The sequence below is a fragment of the Lactuca saligna genome, chromosome 6, assembly GCF_052625555.1.
Source record: "Lactuca saligna cultivar CGN05327 chromosome 6, ASM5262555v1, whole genome shotgun sequence".
Lineage (NCBI taxonomy): Eukaryota > Viridiplantae > Streptophyta > Magnoliopsida > Asterales > Asteraceae > Lactuca > Lactuca saligna.
This window is the reverse complement of record NC_136422.1, coordinates 173,764,822-173,783,009: the sequence shown is the minus strand read 5'-3', so window position 1 is coordinate 173,783,009 and position 18,188 is coordinate 173,764,822. Positions and strand designations below refer to the sequence as shown.

At 40.0% G+C, this 18,188-nt stretch overlaps 1 pseudogene; it reads left to right on the top strand.

Annotated features, from left to right (window-relative positions):
- Positions 1-4,091: 4,091 nt before the first annotated feature.
- On the top strand, positions 4,092-5,362 carry LOC145003452 (F-box protein GID2 pseudogene; annotated as a pseudogene).
- The last annotated feature ends 12,826 nt before the right edge of the window (positions 5,363-18,188 follow it).

The window sequence follows — 18,188 nt, the reverse complement described above, 5'->3', positions numbered from 1 at the left end:
ATATATATATATATATATATATATATATATATATATATATATATATATATATATATATATATATATATATATATATATATATACTTTTTTAAAATTTTATAAAAGCAAATGAAAGTACATGTACTTATTTTCCTCTCTTAACGTGTTTCAATATTTCTTTCATTTATTCTTTTTTGTTTTATCTTTAAACCTCTTTCAAATATACCCGATAAACATATGATGATATTGTAAACTACGTTGAAATTATATATTTACTTATGAACGTATGTATATAAATACAAAGAAAATTATGTATATGAGTGATGCAAATGCAAATATTAGGTACTGAAAATGCAAATATTATGTACATGATCCAATAAAATTGCAATGTTTATCATTATACTACTTTTAGTAAAATTGGTGTATTCATAAAAATGTAATATGCCCTCCAATAATAATAAATACTAAGATACCCTATAATAATAAGAAAGGCCTATTATTATGAAATGAGACAAAAAAAAAAGTATCAACGACATGGATCATGGTCTACTTGACATGGGGGAGGAGTCCTAAAGAAGATGAACGTATAAAGCCAATAAAAAATGAAAATAAATCTTGCGAAAAAAATACAAACACCGCGAAATGCTCCTTAGAGAGTTAACTTAGTCAAGCAAAAATGTTGATTGACCTTTTCTTGATGTTCATTGACATTTCCTTAAGGGATGGTTTTTTTTCTTTGCCTTTTATTCATAAGGATACTAAACAATAAGTGATTGTTTTATTTGAGAACAATTATTGATTTACATTGTAAATGACAAAATAAAGAAAAAGAATATGTTTATGACAACAATGTGTTTTCATATTGTAATTTTCAATTTACAATAACAACTAAAACCACCTAAATTTCATTACACCCAAACTTAAAGACTTAACTTATATTTTACTTTAGATTTAACATAATTTTTTAAAATTTAATTGGAAAAGTGAATATTTAATTACCTTATTGTTAATTGAAGATAGACAGAGGATATTGATTTGGGTATTCAAGATTCTTAGTTGTTATAAAAGGGCGTTTTATTAAGTTTTGGAGAATTCCATGTCTTTTTATAAATCACATAATTGGTCGTTGAAATATTCCCTAATAATCATTTTTGAATGAATCAAATTCTTTAAACTTTATTGAGAAAATTGAATTGCATTAGAATATTTTTTTTTTTTTTTGCAAGAAATAACAATGTATTTTCTGTTTTCCAAATTTAAAGAAATAACAATATACTTTGGTTTTCTAGAATATTGATGCTTTGCAAAAAAAAAATTGCAATATACTTTCTGTTTTCTAGATTTCAACCCTTTTTCAAACATTGTCATCTAGAATTTCGAAATTTAAATTCATTTCAAGATTATTTTATTGAAATGGTTGATCATGTTATAATAAAATTATTTTGTTATATTCATTTTCTGTTTTATGTTCATTTTAATAATATTTAACTACAGAAAGATAACATGAGGATAATGTACATGTGGATATTATGTGATACTGATTATTGTTAATTTTATTAATTATTATGTGATATTAATTATTGTTCATTTCATTATTGCAAGTACAAGTTTGTTAATAATATATATATATATATATATATATATATATATATATATATATATATATATATATATATATATATATAGAGAGAGAGAGAGAGAGAGAGAGAGAGTGAGTGAGAGAGAGAGAGAGAGAGAGAGGGAGAGGTAACATATCATCTTTCATTCTTTCTTAGAATACAAGTCTTTAAACCCTAATAGATTTACAGATTATATTTAGTTTGCCTAATTATATATTTTTTTTGAATGCTTCAATCAAGTATAGTTTGAATATCGTGTACTTTTTTTAAACAATATGTTTTTGTTAACATGCCTCAAAAACTGAATGTCTCTCTCTAACATTTGCAATTCCAACGATCATGTTTTTCCTAAGAACATAGATTATAACTATACAATTCTACTAACTTGCAGGTTAAACTCATTCATTCATGATTTGGAGCATTTAGGTCATAAAATTAGAAAAAAATAAGAAACGAAAGAGCGGAAAAATTCCTATTTATTATTTTCTTTACAATCATGATTTACAATAGTTTCATATTGTAGTCATCTGATGTCTCATTTTTTGAAATGTCTTTTAAACCATAATTTTTTTTTAGTTTAGCCAATCCATTCTTTAGATGTCTAATTAGATAACGGTCTTAACTAAAAGAGTTCTCAAAGTATTTATCCTTTTTCATCCTTTTTTGACTTTTTTTTATTAGCAATATACGATTGATGTAAGTAGGTATTAAATTTTACACACTTTTGAGATACACGTTTTTTGTTTACTAAAAGAGGTTTCTTTTTATAGTTAACTTTTTTTTTAATGAACTCGTGTAGTATACGGGTTTCAGACCATCTCCGGCCATTAACAATATTTTTTATACTATACCAATAATTATAGCATAAAAGATATTGTAAACACTAAAGTCCTTAAATCCATTACATTATATTTAACACTAAAAAGAATATTCTATAGATATTGTGTTGGATTAGGTGCCTAAGCCCATAACTTATAATTGATATATACTTGATCCGATAGTAACATAGTCATTTTGAGTTGCCTTCACCATAATAACTTGACTGGATGAATTATGAGAAAGAGGTTAATTTATGATTTATTAATATATTATAAGAATAATATATTAATAAAGAAATCATATTATTTAATTAGTATTGATCAGAAATTAATTTGGAATTAATTTAGTGATCAAAAGAGACTTATTAAAAGAATGGGGACTGATATTGCAAATCACTGATAGTTGTAATTGGGCTAATGGATCACTTTGGAATAAGGTTGGACGAATTCTATGGGAAGCCCATAGAGAATTACTCCAAAGGAGCATTCTAGAAAGAGTGCATGGGCTGTTTAAGGATTAAACAGTCAAATTAGGGTTTCACCTAAAACCCTAGCAGCCACAAGTATAAATAGACCCCTTGGCATGAGGATTTCGACACTTGATCTCAAGAAGAAACCCTAGCCGAAAATCCTAGCCTCTCTCCCTCTCTCTTGTGTTCATCCAATTGTTAGTGGTGTTTGTGACTCCATTAGATGTGCAACAATTGAGACACTAAGCTCTTGAAGGTCAAGATCAAGGAAATGATTACTTGTTATTACTAGTTAACAAGAAATGTATTAGTCTAACTTGTGTTTATTCATTAAATCCAAAAATTGTATGCTAGATTAGGGTTTATGCTTTGGATGATTATTTGTATGTATAACTTGAGAAAACCCTATATCCAAATTATTAGAAAAACCACAGGAATGTTGTAGTGCTCAAAACTCATCATATTGTTCTTTATTCAACCTATAGTATTAAGTAGAGTGTATGATTGGAACATTCTAATATAATTTATAGTATAAAAATAACTTTTTAATGTAGGATTAGAGATGCCCCATAGCTACTAATAAATAATGCTCTATTTAATGGTTAATTTAAAACATAGAAGATTTTGATTTTATATGTATAAGAAATAAAGGTACTATTTAAATATAAGAGATGATAATAAATTAAAAATGTGTTAATATAATATATGGGTTGTACTATAAATACCCTTCTTAACTATTTTTACATTTCTAAAATCAATCAAATCAAAATTTTAATATTTGATGTGACATTATTTTTTTTCTTTTTTTGTTTTTTGTTGTTTTTTTTTTGTTTTCAAATTTTGTTTTTTTGTTATTTTTAATTCTTTTTTAATTCATATTATTATTATTATTATTGTTATAAATTTCGGATAAAATTTAAACATCCGGACGACAATATAAATTCGAACAGCTATATAAATCGGTTTTTAAATAATTTTTTATATAATAATAATAATAATAATAATAATAAATTCAAAAAAAAAATAAAAACAAAAGAAAAACAAATTATAAAAAATTATAAAAAAAACAACAAAAACAAAAAATCAAATTTGTTAGAAATTGGAAAAGAAGGGATATTTTTAGAAACCCCATAATATATATGGCAAGGGCATGAAGGTAAATGCACCAAAAGCCCCAAAGTGCATTCATTTCTATTTGTCCACTTCGTAAACGATCAAAAGTGGGTGGACGACCATAACTCCTTAAATGTTATAAACCCTCCTGGATTCTTCTCTATAATCAAGAAAGGGATAGTAGACCAAAACTTAAACTCGATCTTAATCGATTATCTCTCTATACAAATGAAGAGATCAATGTCCAAATCCGAAGATCCTACGAACAGCACCATTGATGTTAAAAACAGCAAGATGAAGAAGATTAAGTTATCAGAAGATCAGGCTCCGCTGCCGGAAGCGGTTACGGCGGTGGATGTCCTCTCTGACGAAAACTTGCTGTACGAGATCCTGAAGCACGTCGATGGTCGGACCTTAGGTGCGGCGGGTTGCGTGTGCAAGCAGTGGCATCGGACTTCTCAAGATGAGCGGTTATGGGAGCTGATATGTACAAGGCATTGGGCAAATATGGGCTGCGGCAACAACCAGCTCCGTTCGGTAGTCCTTGCGCTAGGTGGTTTCCGCCGCCTTCACTCTCATTACCTATGGCCATTATCCAAGCCATCAACCTCCACGATCACCTCATCGTCTTCTTCCACCATCGCCGCCGCAACCTCATCCAGCTCTGTGTGGCCGTGTCTACCACTGCCGCGTACAATTGGTGGTCTCTCAAAGCCTACATCCCCCAAAACACATTGGGGAAAAGACGAGGTTCAACTCTCGCTATCTCTTCTCTCAATTCGTTACTACGAGAAGATGAATTTCAAGAATCGAACCAAATGAAACCATCAAAATTAGATCAAGAATTCAAGATCACATGGTTTTTTTGTTTTCAGTTTCATCAGGATTTGACTTTTCCTTTGTCTTAATTGATGTTTGTTCGTAGTTTCTAGTATGATGTAGTACGTTGTTCTGCCATATTCCTAACCAAAAACAACACAACTGTTAAATTGTTCACCGAATTCGTCTTTTTCTTCCAATTACAATAAATGGTGTGTTTGATATTAAAGAATGTGAAACTGAAAATCCCGGGAGAGAATATAAAGTGACAGTCGGTGAGCAGGTGAAAGTACAAGCAGATGAAGACATGGAGCATAGAGGTTTCCATGACAGTTGCCATGGGAGGGGGGAAAGTTTGAAGAATTTAGGGGTGGATATTGTCTTTTTGTGTAGGTGTTCAATGTTAAAGAAAGCATAAATGGGGAAATGTGTGAAAGAGTGTTGTGGTGGTTGTCTTTTTGGTTGTATGCATTAGCCATTATTATGTATTGTTGAAAGGTCAAATGGAACAAAAAGGAACTAACATAATAATTGTGTATTCCAAATTATTATTATTATCTAGCTGTATGCATAATTTATACAACAACAATGCCAAAAGGTAAAACAACAAACACATAAACGTAGAATTACAATTTCCATTTAGAAACAAGACACTAATTATGTGTGGAAATGATCAAATTCACACCACTCTATCTTGATACCAATATACCTACCACTATGAAATCCATACAACACACCTGGTGTGGTCTTTTTTCTATTCAATTGCTTCTAAAGATGGGTGTGACTAGAAAACAATTTTTAGCATATATTACGACACTCCATGTTGTTGGTACCCACAGTCCTAAAAAAATTAATAATCCCCTAAACTCGAATAAGTTTTGACATGGCTGTCACTAACACTTGCACTATGTCCAAATTTGGCTAAAGCCAAACAAACGTTATACCTTATGAAACTAAAGTGATCAATCTCAAACCTAGAAAACCTAGCCTGAATACATAATGAATAACATATCTCCCTTAACTGCTTTTCAGTCCAAATGTATTTTGACCAAATGCCTTGTGGCCAAACACCTATTGATATCAATATGCCAAAACAGATTATCTCAAAGTTATTGTACCATCTTAGATTAACCTTCTTTCATGTTAACAAAACTTTTCAATATACAACACAAAAAATATCTATTTCCAAGATGTTGATATGTTTTTGTTCTCAAACGAAGTTACAAACACTAGTACTGATGACTTGCACCTATGAAGTATAATTCAATACCATCCAAACCAAACAAGAAACCCAAACATTACCAAGAAGTACAAATCAAGTTTGTCAAGATCGGGATCCTACATAAGATCGTTTTTTGGTTTGCAAGATCGGGATCATAAGATCGAAATCGGGATCTTAAGTTCCCACAAAATAAAATATAATTTTAATTTATAATTTTTAAACGTAAAAAATATTTCAAACATTTCATTTTTCGTTCAAAAGTTATAAAAACTTCAAAATATTAGTCATAAATCACAAAACAAAATGATAAACGGTAAATTGGTAAAGGGTAAAAGACATAAAATGGTAAAAATAATTTTCATTTGCAAAAAAAAAAAAAAGGAAGGTAGGATCGGATCGGATCTCGATCCTACGATCCTACCTACGATCTTACGATCCTACCCCAAATACGATCCATTTACTATCCAAATCATTTTTCATACCTAGGATCGTAGGATCATACGATCCTACGATCAAGATCGTGATTTTGACAACCATGGTACAAATCACATTTAATGAATCATTGTTTCTCAAAATCCACAAATAATCTCTTCCATGATAATAAATAAGCAACCAAGGCAACCTCGAGTATCGCCTAGTGGCAGTCTAAAATAAGTCGAATACAAATTAGGGACAAAGAAAAATCGAACCGAAATCGAAACAAAAAAACAAATCTGTTGGTGGGATTTTGGCATCTTTAGTCCACCTATTCACATCTTTTCATATTTTGTCCTTCTGTTTTTAGGGTTTTCATATTACTCCTCAGTTTTTTTTTTCTACCATCAGTATTGGATTTTGGGATTTACTATATTTGTTTTGTCGGTGGAATGTTTGATGTTTTTCTCCTCTTTCATTAAATGGTTCTCATTGGACCACTTCTATTTTTTTTAGGGAGCTGATCCGTACACAACAATTTTTTTCCATACACAACAATTAGTGCTTTAAAATGTTGTATTGTACAACTATATAATGCATGAATTGTTGTGTATGACAAAAAACTGTTGTGTACGAATTACTTCCCTTTTTTTTTATTAGTGATATGTCTGTCTTTGAGAGCGTCCCTATATACGTGGTGGTATAACCCCACCTTCGTTCTGGTTTTGCATTAGCACATCCATAGTCGTGCAAGGTTAATACCTTGCAAAAACTACCACTTATCAATATTGAAAGCCAACTCGCCCACATGAATAAATTATTGTGAAACAAATTAGTGGGCCATTATTCTTTTGCAAAGCTTTCAAAATTTCTCAATAGGTAAATAATTAATTATTGAGAAATGTGGGCCACAATTCTTTTGCAAGGCTTTCAAAAGTTGAAAGTGATATGTGGACGTGGCAATTAAATTTGTATACGTGGTATTGGAAAGCATTTGAAAGAAGCGATGCAGATGGTCTTATGTGCTTCTGAAACTAGTAGACACATGTTTGATTTTCCAATTTTGTTACAGAGATTGCCACAGCCTCGACTACTTCCATCTCACCTTTTTTCATGGGGTTACTTTTCTCACCGTGGAATTCTTCAGTTCATTCCACCATTTCTACCCTCCTCCATACCACCCCTCACTATTCCATCTTCGATCATTATTCTCTATTGGATTAGGGATTAATTTTTCAAGAAACCACCACGCATGAGCCACAACATCTGTTTGGTTCTCCACTGCTTTCTTCTCACTTCCTCTTCTCTATCTTCCACTCCATTTTCCTCCATAATGTTCTTCTTTCTATGAGAATCTATAACACCCAATTCCTGGTATGCATCTAATTCAAGCATTCTTGTGTTTTTCTCTAGGACTCGATGAGTCGGATGCCCAACTCATCGAGTAGAGTCGAGATCCGTGGACAGTTTAAGTGACCTACTCGACGAGTCGGGAGACTGACTCGGCGAGTAGGTACTGTTTGAGTGAAACCCTAAATTTGAGGGTTTGCACTATTTAAACACCTCATCTTAGCCTCCATCGTCCCTATCATTCCCAGAAAGCTGTATATCGAAACCCTAGCCATTTTTGTTTGTCCTAAGGCCATTTTGGTGCATTTGGTGGATTGTGAAGCTTGAGAAGAAGAAAGAAGCTTAAGAGTTCGAGTTGGGGCTTGGAGATCCAGAGATTTTGGTCCATTTCCAGCTCAATCAAGGTAAAATGCCCCTGTCTTGGTCTTTTATGCGTTTATTCATCCTTAAGGCTTGGATTTTGGGTACCTTTAGGGCTTTCCAAGCCATTTTGGATTTGTGAAGTGTTATGTGGAGTCTTGACTTCAGATCTGAGTTATTTTTTTGATGTGTTAAGACCCATTTAAATCGAATATATAGTAATGGTCAAGGATGGATTCGACGAGTCGTTCTTGGGACTCGGCGAGTCGGGGTGTAATGACCATCAAATCCTTTATGATGATGGACCAGATGATAGTGCAGAAGGTTCCTCAGTTTATTAGGCTCATAAGGGACCTGGGAATAATGGGACTTGACAAGTGTTCGAGAAAACTCGACGAGTCCAAGGCAATATCCCAATCTTTGAAGATGAACTCGATGAGTTGTTCATACAACTTGGCGATTCATAGACTGGACGCATTCATATGCTGAAGATGAACTCGACGAGTTCAAGGAAGAACTCGCCGAGTCAGTTGAAGATTGGATAAAGTGTTGTTGAAGGTGAACTCGTCGAGCTCTTACTAGACTCGACGAGTGGGGACAGGTTTGTAGTATTATGTAGACGAGGGGACTCGATGAGTTGGCGGACCAACTCGGCGAGTCTGGTCAACCAAAGAGTTGACCTGACCAGGGTTTGACTTTGACTTGGATTCAAGATTGCCCTTTTAGGGGTTGTGAGTACAAATTGATAACTTAGCAAGGTTGTCGTGTAGGGATTTAAGATTCGAGGAGAGCCGACTTTCACACTGAGGACAATATAGACACTACACGACATCGAGGTGAGTTACCTTCCAGTAGAGGTGGGTCTAAGGCCACAATGTCGGCCCACCAACAAGAGTAATTAGTAGATAATTGTCTTGGTGATAATTATCTCAGTATGCTTATGAGATATGCTTATGTGTTATGCTTACGAGATATGGGTATGCGATATGCTATGTAACTTAGTGGTAGCAGCAGGGAATAGCTTTTCCCTGATTCGGTCGTTAGGACCGAAGAGTAGGTCAGTACCCCATATATGCCTGACCGTATGATTATTGTTATTGTATGATAGAGGTAAGGGGTGAAATAGTCCTCGTTGCCAGTTGAGATAGACCGGAGGGTAGTCGGTACCCCAGAACGACCTGACATGGGTAGGTCAGCACCCAATAATGGCTTGACATGGGTAGGTCAGCACCCCTGAATAACTTGACATGGGTAGGTTGGGCACCCCAGAATTGCCCGACAGTATATATGTTATGTGATTGTATGGTATGTGGTATGATGGGGGAACTCACTAAGCTTTGTGCTTACAGTTTTAGTTTTGGTTTTAGGTACCTCTTCATCCAAGGGGAAGGAGCCGACAGCGTATCAGCACATCACACACACATGATTTCCGCAAAGAGTTTTCTGGGATTGTATTCTGATTTTCATAACTTTAATGACATGGTTTTCAGACACGTTGTCATGTTTTATTTATAAACTGTTATGACATTAGTAATATTTGGTAAACTATAATATGGATACCTTAATTAAAAATGAAAAAATTTTCCTCAAAATTTGGGATGTTACAAGTTGGTATCAGAGCCTTGGTTTGAGGGATTCGGACACGCCCTCGGGGGTGTATGAACTCAAACCTAGGGCTTGAAAGATTTTTACAAGGAAATAGTTTTCTAGAATCTAAATTAAAGAGTTTTGAGAAGGAACTAGGTGTGTGATGTGTGCAACCTGCGGAGCTCAAGTAAGTTTTCCCCAAGATACCTATACTTGATATGTTATATGATATGATTATGAGAGCTGCATGCTAGATTACGACTAAGGATCTAGGAGGATTCCTTGTATCCATGTTATGTGATTTTGAGAACTGTATGCTAGAACTCGGTTAAGGATCTAGGATGGATGCCTTGTATGCCTGCTATAGGAGCTCATTGAGTTGTATGTTAGAGTTGTTAGTAGCAGTGAGATAGCATGATTAGGTTATGCGTGATTTGGTTTGTAACATCCCGGATTCTCAGGTATTATTCATTCTTATATTTTTGGTATTTTGTGAGGAGACTCGGCGAGTTGGAGCTCAAACTCGCCGAGTAGGATCGCGGTTTTGAACGCGGGTTCGTGTCTGGACTCGACGAGTCCAAGGAGTGGACTTGACGAATCCACGCTGTTTAATGAAACCCTAATTTCCCAGGTTTGGAGCCTATTTAAGGGCACTTATAGCCTCCCATTGCGGCTACCAGTCCCTTGAGAGAACCCTAAGAGAGCTAATTCGTTTTGGGAAAGAGGAAGTCACTTTTGAGCCTTTGTATTCCTTGTTTAGCAAGAGGAGGTGAGATTCCAGCAGATACAGAGTCTAGAGGCTTCATTTTGAGGTAATGGTTCGAATCTCCTTCAGTTTTAGGGTTAATCTTTAGAGTTAGGGTTTTATAACCCCTTTTGAAGAGTGAATATGTGAAGCAAATAGTCCCTCTTCGAGTTTGTGCCTTGGATCTGGACTCAAAGAGGTCCAGAGACCTTAACCCTTGGAGCTTTTTGAGTTATTATGGAGTTATTGGACCTAGGTGGTCACTTTTGGGACCAAATCTCCTTTTGATGCCTTGTGGGGGTTGTACAAGCATCAAGTTTCAAACTTTACGTGACATTCATGCTTGGGAAGGCCAGATATAGGGTTTGAGAAAGCAGATCTGACCTCATAAGGTCAATAGAGTTTGTGCATGGCATGAACTCGCCGAGTTGTTCTGGAGATTTGGCGAGTAGGGTTGGGGTTTCACGTAAAGTGTTCAACAAGTGGACTCACCGGGTTGGGGGATGACCCAGTGAGTCAGGGAGAGTCAATATTGGGGTTGAGTCAAGCCGGAACTCGCCGAGTTGTTCTTGAGACTTGGCGAGTTGAGTTGTGGTTGCCCCGCGATTCATGACAGGTGGAACTCGTCGAGTTAGGGAAGTACTCGACGTGTCAAGAGAGGATCTGAGGGAGTCAGTGAACGTGTATAGACTCACTGAGTCGCTTTGGTGCACTCGCCGAGTCTGGTCAAAGTTGACCGTTGACCAAATTTGATAAGTGCTGACTTGATAGGGTTAGTCAACCTTAGTTGTAAAAGTGTTAATTAGAGATATATTGTATTATAGGAAGATTATAGCTTGAGGGATCGAGCACGAGTGATTTCAGGGATTTGCGAGTTATCGAGATACACGAGGTGAGTCTTCTCACTATACTTTACCTTGAGTAGGTAACAAGAGTTATGTGATACATTGTCTGTATGCTATATATGTGTTATGTGTTGCACTGCATTATTCTATGTGATTTATTTTGTGCATGTTTACAGAGTTAGAACCTGAGGGTTCACAGAGTTTGGGTGCACGGACCCACAGAGTTTTAGCCTTAAGTGGCTAATATGTGTTTTATGTGGTATTTTGGGGAACTCACTAAGCTTTGTGCTTACAGTGTTTGGTGTTATTTGTTTCAGGTACTAGTGACGACTGTGGGAAGGCGCCGACTTGATCAGTACACACGCACGGGATTTTATGTTATGAGATCTTGGGATTTTTGTATGACATGGATTGAATTTCAAACATGGGTGTTTTTACGAATATTAAATGAATTATGTTTTTATAAAATGCGAAAAATTGTTTTGGAATTTACGGTGTTACAAGTTGGTATCAGAGCGTTGGTTTGAGGGATTCGGGTACACCTTCGGGAGTATTCGAACTCAAACTGAGGATTTGGAAAATATTTTCAAAAGAGAACCAAAATTTTCTAAAAGAAGTAAAAGATTTTTAGAGAAACTCAGAGCAGAAACGTGTGTACGATCAGTCAGCGCCCGAACGGTGATTTCCCAAAATACCCTTATATTATATGTGTATGAGATTGATATGGTGTATTCTCTTGCTAGAGTGGGCTAGGTATTCCTATTAGGACTAGAGTGCCCTGATTTGTGATGCCTTAGCCTAGGGAGAGGTCAGCTGCTATGAGATGCTTGAGAGTGAATAGGTAGCAGCGAGGAGCTCATGAGAGATTTGTTAGAAAGTGGATTATGCATAATAGAGTACTTGGAACTTGGGACACGAGGAGGAGGATTTGGGGTGTATACTGAAACGGTGCGGATAGTAGTATTGGGTCCGTACTACTGAAAGCACAGGGGCGGGGTACAGTTCAAGTAAGAATCCTCGGAATGCCAAGGATCAAGGAGGGATGATTCGTCGAGTGTAAGTATGCTCGAATGGGTTCTAATGTATCATATGTTGTATTTCAAAGGTAGATCATGGTGAGGACACGTCTTATGCCAGAGAGCAGTAGGACTAGTGATGAGGAGATCCACCGGATCATCCACGAGGAGGTGGCTGCGGCCATCAGGGCAGAGATACCAAAGATGTTCAGGTCTATTAAGACCATGCTGATTGAGACTTTTGACGAGCGTTATGCTTCTCTTTCTGAGGCTACTGTTGCGGCGGCCACCGCTGTTGTTGCTGCTGCGAGGCCGCAGGGTGGTGATGCGTTGCTGTTCCGAGAGTTCAGCAACACAAAACCGCCAGAGTTTGATGGGACCCAGGACTCGGTGGCGGCTATGAGATGGATTTCAGACATAGAGGGGTCTTTCTTCACTTGCTCATCTCCTGAGCATTTGAGAGTCCGGTGCGCGCTGAACCAGCTTCGCTTGGGAGCGAAGGACTGGCGGAAGTTTGTGACAGTGCACTTTATGCCTGCTGAGCTTGCGACAGTGACCTGGGAGAGGTTCACTGCCATGTTCCGAGATGAGTACGTTCCTCAGGTGGAGAGGGAGCGTTTGGCCCAGGATTTTCTGACCCTCAAGCAGGGTACTGAGTCTGTGACGGTGATTACCAATATGTTCCACGAGAGGGTGATGTTCTGCCCTGAGCACGTGTCCACTGAGCAGGCACGTATGAGCCGGTATTTTAGTATCTTGAGGCGAGACATTCGGGAGTTCATGGCGAACTCCTCGTACCGGACATTTACCGAGCTACAGGTAAATGCCCGGAAGAGGGAGATCGAGCTAGAGACTCAAGCTAGAGAGGAGGCTGAATCTCAGGGGAGGGATCGACGACCGGCACAGTCCCAACCGACAGCCAAGCGGGCCAAGCCCTCTGATCCCAAATCTGGGAGCCAGAAGGGCTGCACTTGTGGAAAGTGCGGCAAGGGTCATGATGGAGTTTGTAGAGCTGGATCTTGCTACAAGTGTGGCAAGGAGGGGCATATGGCCAGGGACTGCCCCAAGGGGTTTGCAGTGTGTTTTCACTGCAACCAGACCGGACACCGGAAGACGGAGTGTCCGCAGTTGCAGGGATTAGCTCAGGGAGCACCTCATGGATCTGCCCCTGCCGCCATTAGATCTACCGAGAGTCGGCCAGTGAAGGCCGAGGCGCCGAGGGCCCGAGGGAGAGCCTTTCAGTTGACCACGGAGGAGGTCCGCGTAGCGCCCGATGTCGTGGCAGGTATGTATTCTTTCGTGTATTTATTTTGATGTTGAGATATTATGCTTATATTATGTTATGCGTACGTACTTTTCTTGTGAATTCTGTACTTGCCTTGGTGTTATTTGACTCGGGTGCGAGTCGGTCTTTTGTATCTTTGGCTTTTAGTCAGCATATCAGTGTTAGTTGCGAGGTGCTAAGTCGGCCTCTGAGAGTTTCCATAGCTGACGAGAGGGTGATATATGCCACGGAGGTGATCTGCGGGTGCGTATTCGAGATTTTCGGTGTTGAGCTCCCGATCGATTTGATTCCTATTGCGATGGGTGATATCTGTGTCATTGTGGGCATGGACTGGTTGAGCAGGTTCGGTGCGGTTATCGACTGCGAGCGACAACTGGTGACCATATGAGACCCCAGTGGGGGAGTTCTTACGATGTACGGTGAGGGTACACGTTCTGGGTCAGCGTTTTGTTCGGCCGTTAGGGCGAGGCAGTGTCTACAGCAGGGCTGTAAGGGTTTTGTGGCGTACGTGATGGATACACGGGTTGATTCCTAGAGGCCAAGGTTAGTGGAGGAGGTTCTGATAGTGCGTGAGTTCCCGAATGTCTTTCCAGAGGAGTTTCCAGGTGTGCCTCCCGTGAGGCAAGTGGAGTTCAGTATCGATTTGGTTCCGGGGGCTGCGCCTATTGCCAAGGTGCCTTATCGCCTTGCACCTCCAGAGATGCAAGAGTTGTCCTCGCAGCTTCAGGAGCTGTTGGGAAAGGGGTTTATTCGGCCGAGCAGCTCGCCGTGGGGAGTGCCTATCCTTTTTGTCAAGAAGAAGGAAGGTTCACACCGGATATGCATTGATTACTGGGAGTTGAACAAGCTGACGATCAAGAACCGTTACCCGTTGTCAAGGATTGACGATTTGTTCGATCAGCTGCAGGGAGCATCTTGGTTCTCCAAGATCGATTTGAGGTCTGGATACCATCAGGTGAGGGTGCGAAATGAGGACATCCAGAAGACAGCGTTTAGGACGCGTTATGGGCATTATGAGTTTGTGGTGATGCCTTTCGGGCTCACCAATGCCCCGGCAGTGTTCATGGATCTCATGAATCGGGTGTGCAGGCCGATGTTGGATCGGTCGGTGATTGTATTCATCGATGACATTTTGGTATATTCGAGATCTAGAGAGCAGCACGAGGAGCATTTGAGGGAGATCCTCGGAGTTCTGAGATCAGAGAGGCTTTATGCGAAATTCTCCAAGTGTGATTTCTGGTTGCGAGAGGTCTAGTTCCTGGGGCATCTCGTTAACCAGAAAGAGATATTGGTCGACCCGGCCAAAGTTGAGGAAGTGATGAGTTGGGAGGTGCCGAGGTCACCCTCCGAGATCAGGAGTTTCTTAGGGTTAGCAAGTTATTATCGGAGATTTATCAGGATTTCTCTAAGAACGCAGTGCCACTCACCAGGTTGACCTGGAAGGGTGTCTCTTTTTCATGGGGCCCCGAGCAGCAGGCCTCCTTTGAGATGCTTCGCCAAAGGTTATGCGAAGCCCCGGTGTTAGCCCTCCCAGAGTGGATGAAGGACTTTGTGGTATATTGTGATGCGTCGATCTTAGGGTTAGGAGCGGTGCTGATGCAGAGAGGGCATGTGATAGCATACGCTTCGAGGCAGCTGAAACCTCATGAGTCGAGGTATCCCACCCATGATCTAGAGTTGGGGGGAAGTGGTGTTCGCCCTCAAGATTTGGTGTCATTATCTGTATGGGGTTCGGTGTACAATACACACGGACCATAAGAGCCTGAAGTATTTGATGGATCAGCCCAACCTAAATATGCGGCAGAGGAGGTGGTTGGACGTGGTTAAGGATTATGATTGTGAGATCATGTACCATCCGGGAAAGGCTAATGTGGTATCCGATGCCCTTAGTCGTAGGGCGGAGAGCGCCCCGTTGCAAGGTGTATGTTTGCGTTTGACCGTGATGGCTCTGGTGTTGGACACCATTTGAGGAGCACAGGCTGAGGCAGTGAGATCGGAGAACCAGAAGAGAGAGCGAGTTGTTGGGTTGGTATCGGAGTTCGTTACCGATGGTCAGGGGCTTATGACATTTCAGGGGCGTATTTGGGTACCGTTTGTGGGAGGGACATATACCATTTTGATGGAAGAGGCTCATTGGTCGAAATTCTCGATCCATCTTGGGGCCACTAAGATGTATTTGGATCTGAGGAGGGAGTATTGGTGGCCTTGTATGAAGAGGGATGTTGCGTGGTTTGTTGAGAGGTGCTTAACCTGCCGTAGGGTTAAGGCCGAGCACCAGAGACCGCATGGTAAGTTGCAGCCGTTGGAGGTTCCCGAATGGAAGTGGGAACATATTACCATGGATTTTATCACCAAATTGCCAAGGATTGCTAGGGGAGTCGATGCAATTTGGGTGATCGTGGACAGATTTACGAAGAGCACCCACTTCCTTGCTATTAGTGAGAGCTCCTCCGCAGAAAAGTTAGCAGAGATGTACGTGAGGGAAGTGGTATCTCGGCATGGGGTGCCGATCTCGATTATTTCAGACCGGGATGTACGTTTCACTTCCAGATTCTGGAAGAAGTTTCATGAGGAGCTGGGTACTAGGCTGCATTTTAGTACCGCATATCACCCCCAGACAGACGGACAGAGTGAGCGGACGATTCAGACGCTCGAGGACATGCTCCGGGCATGTGTGTTGGATTTCGGGGGGGGGGGGGGGGAGAGTTGGGATACATACTAGCCCTTGGCAGAGTTTTCTTACAACAACAGCCATCATTCGAGCATTGGTATGCCACCCTTTGAGCTGTTGTATGGGAGGAGGTGTCGGACCCCCATTTTCTGGGGAGAAGTCGGACAGCGTGTTATGGGCAGTACTGAGATCGTACTTCAGACAACAGAGCAGATCCAACATGTCAGACAGAGGTTGTTGACCGCTCAGAGTCGTCAGAAGAGTTATGCAGACAGACGTTGGTCCGAGCTTGAGTTTCAGGTCAGCGACTTTGTGCTCCTGAAGGTCTCTCCTTGGAAAGGAGTGATTCGATTCAGGAAGAGGGGCAAGTTGGAACCCCGATATATTGGTCCATTTCGGGTGGTCGCAAGGGTAGGCAGGGTAGCCTATCGTTTGGATTTGCCAACAGATTTGGGGCAGATTCACAACACTTTCCATGTGTCGCAATTGCGGAAGTGTATAGCCGATGAGTCGGCAGTGGTTCCATAAGAGGATATTCAGGTGGATGCGAGCCTGAATTATGTTGAGAGACCAGTGACAATCAGAGATCGGAAAATCAAGGTTTTGAGGAACAAGGAGGTACCCTTGATTTTGGTTCAGTGGCAGCATCGGAAGGGGTCTGATATGACTTGGGAGCCGGAGCGTGAGATGCACGAGCAACATCCGAAGTTATTTGAAGAGCGAGACTTCGAGGGCGAAGTCTAGTTCTAGTGGGGGAGAATTGTAATAGCCTGGATTCTCAGGTATTATTCATTCTTATATTTTTGGTATTTTGTGAGGAGACTCGGCGAGTTGGAGCTCAAACTCGCCGAGTAGGATCGCGGTTTTTGACGTGGGTTCGTGTCTAGACTCGGCGAGTCCACATTGTTTAATGAAACCCTAATTCCTCGGGTTTGGAGCCTATTTAAGGGCACTTATAGCCTCCCATTACGGCTACCAGTCCCTTGAGAGAACCCTAAGAGAGCTAATTCATTTTGGGAAAGAGGAAGTCACTTTTGAGCCTTTGTATTCCTTGTTTAGCAAGAAGAAGGTGGCAACAGCAAGGAGGAAGTGAGATTCCAGTAGATACAGAGTCCAGAGGCTTCATTTTGAGGTAACGGTTTGAATCTCCTTCAGTTTTAGGGTTGATCTTTAGAGTTAGGGTTTTATAACCCCTTTTGAAGAGTGAATATGTGAAGCAAATAGTCCCTCTTCGAGTTTGTGCCTTGGATCTGGACTCAAAGAGGTCTAGAGACCTTAACCCTTGGAGCTTTTTGAGTTATTATGGAGTTATTAGACCTAGGTGGTCACTTTTGGGACCAAATCTCCTTTTGATGCCTTGTGGGGGTTGTACAAGCATCAAGTTTCAAATTTTACGTGACATTCATGCTTGGGAAGGCCATATATAGGGTTTGAGAAAGCAGATCTGACCTCATAAGGTCAATAGAGTTTGTGCATGGCATGAACTCGCCGAGTTGTTCTAGAGATTTGGCGAGTAGGGTTGGGGTTTCACGTAAAGTGTTCAGCGAGTGGACTCACCGAGTTGGGGGATGACCCAGTGAGTCAGGGAGAGTCAATATTGGGGTTGAGTCAAGTCGGAACTCGCCGAGTTGTTCTTGAGACTCGTCGAGTTGAGTCGTGGTTGCCCCGCGATTCATGCCAGGTGGAACTCGTCGAGTTAGGGAAGTACTCGACGTGTCAAGAGAGGATCTGAGGGAGTCAGTGAACGTGTATAGACTCACTGAGTCGCTTTGGTGCACTCGCCAAGTCTGGTCAAAGTTGACCGTTGACCAGAGTTGACCAGTGCTGACTTGATAGGGTTAGTCAACCTTAGTTGTAAAAGTGTTAATTAGAGAT